Below are 9,727 nucleotides of genomic sequence, written 5' to 3'. Positions count from 1 at the left end.
ACCATCAAAAGATAAAGTGTCTAGGGGTAGTGAAGATCTTGGAAATCGAAGCTTATGCAGTCAAAACGGTAGTAGATTTTCATGTAATGCCAGCAGGATTAGGGGCTTATCCTATCATCCTTGGAAGACCATGGCTACGCGCAGTGCGGGCCGTTCAAGATTGGAGACACGGTACAATCAGCTTATATGGGGAGACAGGGGGCAAAAGATTATTTGACATGAGTAGCAGGAAGCCACTAGATGAAGATTATGAAGAAGGGGAGAATTCAAGTAGTGAAGAGTCTTCCACTGTGTTAGATGGGGACAGTGGCACCACCACTAGTAGTGAGGGAGAGGTAAATGTGGCATTTCTGATGGTGGACAGGGTCTTTGAACAGACCAGCATAGTCGCATCCATGAAAGGGATTGAAGATGAGTCCAAGGGCCCATATGAGGCGATTGAAGAGCTAATGCAACCCCAGGTGAAGCCGCACGAGAAACACGAATTGATGGCCAGGATGATTAGCACAGATCTCTCAGTCGTGGAGAAGGAGAAGTATTTAAAGATGTTGTCAACATATCCAAATTTATTCATCACATCTTATGAAGAAGTTCGGGGCTTCAAAGGGGAAGATTTGCACATAGAGCTAAAGGAAGGAGCCAAGCCAGTACGTCAAAGATTAAGGGGAATGGGTCCAGAACAGATGAAGGCTTTGCGAGAAGAGGTGGACAAACTACTAAAGGCTGGTTTTATATGCCCTGTGGAGACAACAGAGTGGGTGAGCCCAGTCGTGGTCACTCCAAAAAAGGACGAAAAATGGAGGGTTTGTGTGGATTTCAAACCTTTGAATGCAGCCACAAAGAAGGATCCATACCCACTACCTTTCATTGATCAAATCCTGGATTCAGTGGCGGGTCATGAAAGATACAGTGTGTGTGATGGGTTTTCAGGCTATTTCCAGTTGAAGATTGCTCCAGAGGATTAGAAGAAAACTACTTTCATTACGCCATGGGGCTGCTTTTGCTATACAGTACTACCATTTGGGCTAACAAATGGTCTAGCTCACTATCAAAAGAGAGCAAATTGGGCGCTTCTACCATTCATTGGAAAATGTGTACAGGATTTCATTGATGATTTTTGTGTCTATAGCACACGAATGGATCACTGTGAAAAGCTGGAAATGGTGCTAGAACGATATAATGATTGTGGTGGCCAACTTAATCCCAAGAAGTGTTTCTTTGCAAAACCAAGGGTAAAATTGTTGGGTCATATGGTGTCTGAAAATGGCATTGAGGCTGATCCAGACAAGGTCAAGGCAATCATGCTTCTTCCTTCTCCAGAGTCTACAAAACAGTTGGCAACATTCATTCAGAAGGTAAAGTACATGGCAAGATTCATTTCATTGTCCTCACAGCTTTTATATCCATTACAACAGGTGGCAAAGCACGATCCTTTGCAATGGGATGACAAGTGTGAAGAGGAGTTTCGGAGAGTCAAAGAAGTCTTAGGGGAGATGACAGCGGTGCAGGCTCCAAATTGGGAACAGGTTTTTTATGTGAATCCTTCAGTAGGAGAGGATGCTATTGGTGCTATGTTGCTGCAAAAAGGGAAGGGGAGCCAATATATGCACCCCGTCTATTGTGCTAGTAGGGTAAAGTCAGTAGCAGAGAGGGGACTGTCAGAAATAGAGTTGGTGATGGTAAGTGTGGTGTTTGCTTGCCGACGGTTTCGCCAATATCTTTTGACAAAGCCATTTGTATTCCTAACTAGCTACACATTCTTGCCTCAGCTCATCAATGGTGTAAACATGTCTAAGGCAGTGAAAAAGTGGGTGATTGAATTGCAGGAGTTTGAGTTCTCTTTCTTGGTGGAAGAAAGCAACAGAGCTACTTTGGCAGACTTGTTAACTTATAAGGAAAACCCTCTGCTTGTCAAAGAAGAAAGTGTTAGAAAGGTAGAAAATGTGGCAGAAGTAAGCAATGCTCATGTTTTGTTCTTTGATGGTTCATACAAGAAGAGCCATGATGCAGCTTCTGGAGGTATAGCTCTTTATGACCAGCAAGGTAAGCTGATTTGTAAAAAGGGATTCAAAGTTGATGCTCATACTAACAATGAAGCAGAGTATTCTACATTGGAAGCAGGGCTAAACATTTGCATTAAGCATGGTGTAAAGAGACTATGTATAAGAGGTGATTCTCTGCTGGTGGTAAAGCAAATACTAGAGGTATGGAAGAGCAAAAACCCTGCATTGAGGAACAAGTGTTTCAAGATCAAGAGCTTGTTGAAGGAGTTTGAAGCATGGGGCATTCGGCATGTGGAGCATTCTCTTAATACAGAAGCACATGAAGCAGCACAGGGAATGATTGGCGAGCTATATGTGTTAAAAGCAGATCTGCCACTTTATCGGGGTCGTGAAAGTCTGACACTGGAAGAAGAGTTTTTGTTGACAGGAGTCATTCCCAAGGACATTGAGAAGGCAAAGAAATATGGGTTTGTACGCAGAGCTTGCAAATACAAGCTCATTGGTGACACCTTATACATGCAAGGGGCTGACTTGGTGTTAAGGCGTGTACCATGGAAGGAAGAGCTGTACAGAGTGCTGGAGGAGAATCATGAAGGAGCATGCGGTGGCCACTTTGCATTTAAAATCACATTGCACAAAATCTTACAGGAGGGTTACATATGGCCAAGTATACAAAAAGATGTGCATCACTGGTGTAGCTCATGCAAAAGGTGCCAGGCATTTGGGAAACGAATTTTAAAACCAGAGTTGCGCAAGACAATCTTGGCCTTTGACATTTTTGAGAAGTGGGGAATTGATGCAGTAGGACCCTTACCCATTACCAGCAGGGGGAAGAGTTATATTTTGACAGCTGTGGATTATCTTTCCAGGTGGGCAGAAGCTAGAGCAGTGAAGCAAATTACTGCAAGAGATGTTGCAAAGTTTGTTTATGAAGACATCTGCTGTAAATTTGGGGTGCCCTTGGAGCTTCTTTCTGATCAAGGGCCTGGTTTTAGAGCTGACTTGCTAGAATACTTGTGTGCCAAAATGCGGATTAAGCATAATTTTACTACTCCTTATTATCTGCAGTGCAACGGTTTGAATGAAAGATTCAATGGTGAACTTGTACACATTCTTGCAAAGGTGACAGAACATCAGGGCAAGAATTGGGATCTGGAGCTGTTCAGTGCTTTATGGGCTTATCGTACATCGGTGAAGACAAGCACAGGTTTTACACCTTTTCACTTAGTGTATGGCAAAGAAGCTTTGTTACCTGTGGAAGTTGAATTGCCTGCAGTTAAAATGTTAGAAAAGCCGCTAGGGCCATTTAGCAACACATTTAAAGAGAGACTCTTACAGTTACAAGAGGTTCAGCTGGACAGGATGAGTGCCTTGGAACATTATGAGAAGATGCAAAATAGGGCATTGACAAAGATAAATGAGAAGATTAAGAAGAAGGGTATTGAGGAAGGTGATTTGGTGCTACGCTATAATAGTAAGCTGGATAAAACCTTTCAAAAGAAGTTCCAAGTGAAATGGGAGGGGCCCTTCAGAGTGATGAATTGCTTTGCTAATGGCACATATCAATTGGCTGACCTTGATGGGACCCCACATGTATCAAGGGTGAATGGTTTGCGTCTCAAGCTATATCATGCACGACTGATGATGGTAGACAAGGATGAAAGAATTGAAGAAGTGAAAAACAGTGTCTTTGAGAACATGGCAATATCAGATGCATTGAGCCTCACGACACTGTTTTCTGCTGACCATGAATGATCTAGCAGGCTAGGGGATGGGCAAACTATGTTAGGTATTTTTTGGTAATATTTTCTTGGCATATGTACACACTCATGCATGGCATTTACAAATAAAGGGTGTCCATCTCCAAGGGCTAAAGGGGGTATAAGGCCACATGTGAACGGATCTAACAAAAATATGCAATGTGTACAGTTAGTTATTGGTTTACCTTGATAAATGGGAAAAATGGAAGGGGTGTGAGATGAGAATCAGTTTCACAAGGCAGGTTTTAGCACTATCACATGTGGACAAGGTTGTTGACAAATAATGTGAGCATGCAGAGTACTATTTTTTTTTTAAAAAGCTGGACAGGGACCCGTTAGAGGAGGTCAGCTACATTACCGGTCCTTGGCATTTCATGGGAAACAAAGGTATTTGTGGTCCACAAGATGTTATTAAAATGGTGCAAAGTCTTCCTTGAGAGAAAGAGTCACCTTGGGATTTAATACAAGGCTTGCTAAAAATAGAAGGTGGCCTTGGATTGCTTCAAAAGGTTCTTCAACTTGCCTCAATTTTCAAAGGAACGCCGCGTGGACGTGGGGGTGAGCTCTCTGGCGACCTGACAACCTTGGAAGTATTATAAATATTATAGTGTTTCTTTTTTTGGGTTTGAACGGGCAGCGCAGCTATACGAGTATAAGAGGAGGAGGGGAGCGAAGCCAGAGAAAACGGAGAGAGAGAACTTGCAGCTCTAATGCTCCCAGCGTGCCCCATGTTGTAGGGAGAGCTGCGTGGTTCTGTAGCTTTCAGAGAGAAGCGCAGCCAGGTGTAGTTAGAGTATGTGAGAGAGCTCGTTTCTCTAATGCTCAGAGAGCCTGCGCAGCCCACGTTTTCAGAATGTGTGACAGAGAGCAGAGAGCGCTGCGTAGCTGTAGTTAGAGTGTGTGGGAGAGCTCAGCTCTAATGTTCTCAGAGATTTGCGCAGCACTCTCTTTTGGTGTAGAAAGGGAGCTGTAATTTTCAAAAGGCGTGAGAGGATGAGCTCATTGCTTTAATGTTCTCAAAGAGCTGCGCAACCATGTGTGTATAAGAGGAGAGAGAGCTGCGTAGTTCCAGTGGGGGACAGTGAGAGCTCGTTTCTCTAATGCTCAGAGAGCCTGCGCAGCTGATTGTGTAGAAGGGGAGCTGTAGTTATATGAGGGATAGGAGGAGTTTGCCATTCTAATGCTCAGAGATGTGCGTAGCCCATTGTGTAGAGAGGAGAAAGCGTAGCTGTAGTTTCCATGTGGTAGGGAGAGCTCGCATCTCTAATGCTCTAAGCGCAACCAATTTGTGTGAGAAGGCGCAGTCTTCAAGGTGTGAGAGCCCGTGTGTTTTTTTTCCTTGTGTGTGAGAAGCTGCTCTCTGAGTTTGAGAGAGAAAGGAGAAAAGCTCGCTTCCCTTGAAGAGAAGTACCCTCAGAACAGCCCACGGCATTCCAGTTTGGGAGGGGAGGAGAAGCTGCAACGCCACTTGTATGAATGAAGAGAAGGTGCCACGCATAAAGAATGCGGCTCCCTGTCATGATGACAGCCCATGCAATGTAAGTGACGGCTGGCCAGGTTTTTTGTTCTCTTTCTTGTGAAATAACTCATATATATATGAGGAATCACCAATTTGTGGCTTTGGAAAACCCATGTATATGATAACCAGCTCTCTGATTTTGTGGAAAGTTCATGTGTATGAGAAAGACAGCCCTCTGGTTTGCTTGAGAGAATATGTATGTATGGCGGTAAGCTTCTTCAACAGACAGAGTGAAGACCATAAAGTGATTGTGTCTCCTAGTCGCACACTGCTTTCCAGGTTGGGAGAATTGAAGTTCCTTACTGATGTTGTCTTTTCTTGGGAAACTGAAGTTTTGCAGAAAGCTCATACTTGATGGAATGTAACCTTGTTTATGTCAAGAGGTTCTCTCACCATTTCTCTGTGGTGATCATTTTTGCTTATGGCTGTGAGCCTATTTCATAATAAGGGTGCACCCCTATATGCATATGTATCAATTGAGTAAGGGTGGCAGATGTTAATGTGCCCATCTCCCCTTGCATGTCTTGATCAAATGTATGTAGGCTCCCTCCAGTTACTTAGAAAATTGAATGAGGGTAGAGACAAGGTTCCATGCTTAAGATGTTAAATGTTGTGTCAGCTCACTGAGTAGCTGACTGGTGCCCCTCTTTCTTGATGTTGGTGTGTACTCCGAACTGTGGAAAGGCATTGCTATAGAGGTGTTCCGTGTTTCTCCGCCTCCCTTCACAACGTGAGAGAATCAATGTTTAGAACTAAGTGTCTTTCTTTATAATAAATTCAACAATATAAAACCTAGACTTTGTTGTGATTTAATTGTGATGATAAAGTATCTGAAGTCACCTAGGAAGAATGTAACGGCAACATGTTTTTTCACTAAAGTTGGGTGAATGCCTAGTAATCAAAGGTTAACAATTAGAGAGGGCTATCTAAACTCTTATGAATCAAGCTCTAAAGACATTAGGGACTATGAGTGCGTTTATTTCCTTGACCTCGATGAGACATCATAGAAGACATGTAGCTCTCTGATCAAGATCCTTGAGCCTTCTTGCCATCATGTACCACTCTATCAAGCAATGAGCTTGTCTAGCTCTTCTTTGACCATTTGATCGTATTTGGGATTCATGTGATAGACTCTTTGTTTGGATGTTATCATGCCTAATGCAGAGGGATTGTGTGTTTCACCACCTTTGGATGAATTCCCTTTATGTTAGTGTATTTCCAAGCTAGCACGTCCTAAAATTCCTTGAGCAAGGCAATCAATTCTTCTTCTTACTCAAGGGTAAGGTCCTTGGCAACAATGAACATGGGCTTAGGTTTAGGCTAGCAAGGTTTATTTCCTTCACCTCGACGGGGACCATCATATGAGGTATGTGGCTCTCTGACCGGCGGGCTTCTTTGAGCCTTCTTACTGTGTACCACTTTGTCCCGGATGTTATAGGGCTTGAAATACTCGGGCACTTGTGTCAAATCTTTCTCTTAAGGCTCAACTAGCTCCTTGAAGTTTTTTTCCTTCTTTGCCTTAGTCTTAATCTTATTGAGCTTACATATAGTAGCTCAGTAGGGTTTGCCTTGCTCAGAGCTCGTGGTCTTCTGGTCACAATTATAGACCACTGAATAGTGACCATGTTTGGGTTAGCTTCCCACTATCGACGAACGACGAAGTTTAGGTTTCATGTGAACCCATGGCCTCGAGATAGTGAAACTAGTGCTTTCTATGTGGCTTATTTAGAGCTCATGGGCTCCTTGTTACTTTTATAGACCACTCTCCACTATTGAAGTGTAGGTTTCATGTGAACCCATGGCAATGAGATAGCAAAACTAGTGAAGATTCATATGAATTGAGAGGAGATATTTCTTAGGCTTTCTATGTTGTTTCTTTTTTCTTGGGTGGGTGATTGTGGGTGATGCAGAATTTAGTCCTTTTGAGAAGGAGTCCTTTCTAGACAAAACACTAGCTACTCTAGGCTTGAAATCAATGTTCGCTCCCAAGAGGAATGCCACACTAAGAATGAACATGGAGGTGATTTCCGTACCGTCAAGTCATGCCGTGCCACCCTTGTTCCAAGATTTTGTGGAAGAGTGTCCATGTTGCCAAGATATGGACCTAATCCTCACAGTTTTTAGGTTTGTAGTCCTAGTTTTGTGAAAAAGTATCCATGGTTGCCAAGACATGAACCAAATCCTCAGAGTCGTCAGGCTTTGGGAGAGGTTCATAATCTTGGTTCTCATTTTGACTATCCAATAACTTGTTGCAACAATTTTAGATGTTAACTAAAGCAGTTTGGATAATTGTGTCAAACTCATTGGTGTGAATGCCTTGGCCCATTGGATGAGTCTTCCTTGTCTTAAGGTTTATCTTTAAGGACTAGTTGTGATTGGTTTCCCAATCATGAGCTAGCATTGCTTCTCTCATGTAAGTCCTAAAAAATCATTATATATGACCCTCTTCTCTAAATATCCATCACCATAAATCATGAACTAATCTTACTTCTCTCATGTAGTAAGACCTTCCCAAAAAATCATTATATATGACCCTCTTCTCTAAAAATCAATCACCACAAATGTGTGGTGGTGGAAACTTAATCTGAAGGTCTTGATTTTCACATATTGTAGGATGCCTACGGGCTTGGTTGTGTTTTCCATTGGCAAGCTTCATTGCTATGAAGCTTGTGCCTAATGAGTGGTGGTGGGCTACCGCAAGCCTTCCAATAAATCTTAGTAATTATGTTCACACCAGAACCACCATCCAAGATCATGGATTTTGTAGTTTCTTTGTACATGACATTTATTTCACCACTTTTCAAAATAGTATCCTAGCTTGTTCATGGATTGTTCTTTGGTTTTGGGGCTATGGAGAGAGGGCTCTCTGAATGGGGCATGGTTTGTCTTCTTCCTCCTCCATCTTAGGTTTAGCGCTCTTGAATTCCCATTCATTCAGTTGGATAAGTCTGAAAAGTTGAGAATTTTCTTGTAAAAGAGAACTTATCAAAACTCTTACCTCCAAGGACAAGAAGTTGTAAAAGTTGGATAAGTCTGAAAAGTTGAGAATTTTCTTGTAAAAGAGAACTTATCAAAACTCTTACCTCCAAACAAGGACAAGAAGGCTGTAAGGCCTGCTATGTCTCATGGGCGATGACTGCATTCATTGGGCTCGTACACTCACTCTGAGGTGGGCTAAGCCCTAGGGCTAAGACCTGCTAATGTGTAAGGTATGTGCACCGACTCGTCTGTAGAATATGGTGCCTCTGAAGGAAACAAGATAAAGTTGTCGATCACCTTAGAAAAGATGTTGCATTGGCTATCGTGACCCTTTTAAGTCCAACTTTCACCTCCCAATTGAGTCCTCTCTCACTGCATGTAGCGATGTAAATCTTGGTTGTATTGGTTCTAGAGGAAAAGGCTCCAAAACAGATTCTATTTGTAACCTTTGAGGATATAACTATGCATGAGATATCTTTTTGATATGTTTTGATGACTTTGTACTCTTTTTTACTATGAATGGAAATTTAGGTTGCATAATTTTTTGTTTAAACATGTCTTATGCTATGTTTTATTAGTGGACTCAAGAAGTTTTAATTAAATTAAAGATGCAACGTATATAAACTTTATAGCCATTGAAAGATGAAAATAAAACAACAAATTATATTAACTTAAATTAAATGAGACTTATTTACAACACAAGATCACAACAAAATTATTTTATAGTAATCAAAATGTACACCGAGGTTTTAATAAATTTTAATTACATATACATAAGATGGATAGGATGAGAGCTAATAATCCTAAGGATCCTGGCTACTAAGAGAATCTCTCTAGCACTACATGCATCGCACTAGATGCATGTATTTCTTGGTGATGATAACCCTCTTTGCATGGATTGTCGTGTGTATGGTGTCACCAAAGATGTCCACCATATAAGCCTATACAGCCTCCTGCAGTGCCTCCATGGCCTGTCCACCATCTAGGTTTGGACATGTTACTGCACGAGCCCAAAACCTTCCCTTGTACTACAAATCTTGCATAATCTCTCAAACGACACATTGGAAGGATGCCTTTGGGGGAGAAGTTGGTCTGCACACTTCTGGTACTTCCTGATCACACAGAGAGCCACCGTCCACCTATGCTTGCAGTGTTGTTGAGGTGGTGGGCAGAGGGGTGTCCACCAGGTCTATTCTTTGGGGCCATACTCGCTTTGTGCAAGCCATGTGGTGAGAGAAAAGTAGAGGAAATGAGAAATGAGGCTTAATTTCATATTTATAGCCAAGAACTAATTTTTTGAAATTTGACCATATACATGATTTTGTCAATCTTTAATTTTAAAATTAGTTTCATTAATCAGATTTGGGTGAAATTTGATGGGTGCATACATCATGGATGGTACATACTATAGATAAATTCTTAGCCCCATTTAAAGCATGTAAGGCACATATCTAAAGGCTCATGTG

The sequence above is a fragment of the Cibotium barometz genome, chromosome 27, assembly GCF_041138505.1.
Source record: "Cibotium barometz isolate CiBa-2024 chromosome 27, ASM4113850v1, whole genome shotgun sequence".
Taxonomy (NCBI): domain Eukaryota; kingdom Viridiplantae; phylum Streptophyta; class Polypodiopsida; order Cyatheales; family Cibotiaceae; genus Cibotium; species Cibotium barometz.
The sequence above is the reverse complement of the archived record's forward strand: the minus strand, read 5'-3'. Positions refer to the sequence as shown.